General features: G+C 39.4%; 1 long non-coding RNA gene across 1 annotated transcript; it reads right to left on the reverse strand.

The window, feature by feature from the left end:
- Positions 1-436: 436 nt before the first annotated feature.
- LOC148359074 (uncharacterized) lies at positions 437-1,609 on the reverse strand. Its single transcript, XR_015851389.1, has 2 exons — positions 1,231-1,609; positions 437-812 (listed from the first exon to the last, which is right to left on the reverse strand). It is a non-coding gene; the product is annotated as an uncharacterized LOC148359074 (long non-coding RNA).
- Positions 1,610-2,178: the final 569 nt, after the last annotated feature.

A 2,178-nucleotide genomic window follows, 5' to 3' on the forward strand; every position in this document is an offset into this window, starting at 1 on the left:
AAAAAAAAGGAAGCACGATACACTCCTTGACTTTTTGAAAGTGGAGTCTGCCGGAGCGAGGAAAAGGCTCGAAGAAACTGTGGCCAAAACTGAGCGGTTCCCGTCCTTTTTGGGAAGCTCGTGGACAAATTTCCAGAACAGTGACATCTCTGCAATGTTTCCCTTTGTTTTATAAAAGGAAAATATTTTTTTTTTTATTAAGAACTCAATGAAGTTCCAGTTTGTGTTTTCCAGCTTCATGGAAGTATTGGTATATTTTTGTTAAAATTTGTGACACATTATTTATTTACTATTATGTATTTTGGCCCAATGTGAGTTTGTTTTTCTGAAAGTAAACTATTATTTAAGCTGGAGTGATTTGTAGTTGTTTTCTGTCCAACAGTCACATAGTTCACACACAGTATCTCACATCATTATGAAATAAACCACCAAGGTGTTACTCAAAATGAAGATGTTTATTGAATAGTAATGCAGAAAAGCACATAATGCAAATGTGGGTCTGACTTAAAGAGCCTAAAATATGGCTTTTGGGCAATTTATTCCATATTAACTGTGGACAATTCTTTGTACGGTGGACCTGGGAACCCTGAAGACCCGTGACACCACACGGTAGGACAGAGCGTGGGCCAGCCAGTACACGTAGATCAGGACCTCCAGCCACGGCCCTGTTCCCTCTTTAGCAGCTCCTGCAGGGCCCACATAACCTTCTTGCTCAGCCTTAAGTCCTGAATGAGTTCTGACTCCACATCCAACCATAAGCACAGGATGGGAACATTCCTGTCCAACCTGTCCACGCTTATGGGACAGCCACTCTGGAACACAATAGATAACAAACAATTTAGACATAAATGTGGGCATAGAAAAGAAAAAGACCGCTTTAACTGTGATGTAAGCATCATGAAAAAATGTTGAAATGACCTTTTTTATATCCAATGACAACTCTTTTGAATTAAATTCCTTATGAACTAAGGTTTTTGGGTCGTACAGGGAAGTTTGGTGACGATGTTATGTCAGCTTAAGGGTCAGGTGGACTGTTCTTGTGTTTGTTTACTTTTCGTCATGTCACACATTCAAGACCCCTACTATATGTCATAAAATGGCATTAAGATACTAATAAGTAGATTGCCATTTATGTCTACACAAACATAGGGTATTATGTGAACGTGCATTGTATGTTAACTCTTACTGTATTTGACCGAACGGGTCATTTTTTTTAATGAGTGTACGTACCTTGTAAAGATGAATCAGCACTACATAGCGCCGAAGCTGTCTTCAGTATAGCACATTTCTCCTCCGTTGATTGGAGACACGGAAAAGATGATGAGCTTTCAGGCAATCGGTAATAACACAGCTGTAGCGGGCATTTTTAACGTTGCACGAACTCTCCAACTGACACACTACAGGTTGAGACTCGAGTTGTTTACATGTGACGTAGGCCTTTACGTCACTAAGGTCTACAGCTAATTAATATTACCGCCATCTCCTGGACAGGGGTGGAACCTTGCAAGTCTTGTCCAAACCATCTCCACTTTGCACTCCACTCGCGGAGGGCACTCCTCTATCGAGGGACCTCACTGGAGGGTTCTCAGGGCCGAGTGAGAGAAATGGGATTGGGCCTTAGATTCTCATGAACCAGTATGCCAAACAAAGATGGAAGGAAGTGCAATACATTGCGGATTTGTTCTGGAAGAGATCGGTCAGAGAATATTTGCGTTTTCTTCAAGAACCACACATATGGAACAAGAAGAGGGTGAATTTAAAGCAAGGGCCATGTTATCATCATGCGTGCCATAAAAAGTATGTAAAAACCCAAAAACATATGTAAACACATTAAACTTAGGCGTACGTACATAATTACACAAAACATGCGCGAACATTTAAAATATACGTAAATACAAATAAAAAGGTACGTAAACACATACACAAACACATAAAATGTGTGAAGATACACGCAAAAACATATGTAAACACACGCATGAAAATGTACGCAAACGCGCAAAAAAACTTAAGTAAAGATAAAATGTACATGGATACATACAAAAAAGTACATAAACTCACGCACGAAAACATAGGTTAAAAAAAAACACAAACGTACGACAACAAAACGTACATTGACACATAAAACCTACGTAAGACACACTTAAAACATATGTAAATGAACGCACGAAAACGTACGTA

The sequence above is a fragment of the Urocampus carinirostris genome, chromosome 9 (assembly GCF_059441175.1).
Source record: "Urocampus carinirostris isolate Australia breed hairy pipefish chromosome 9, RoL_Ucar_1.0, whole genome shotgun sequence".
NCBI lineage: Eukaryota > Metazoa > Chordata > Actinopteri > Syngnathiformes > Syngnathidae > Urocampus > Urocampus carinirostris.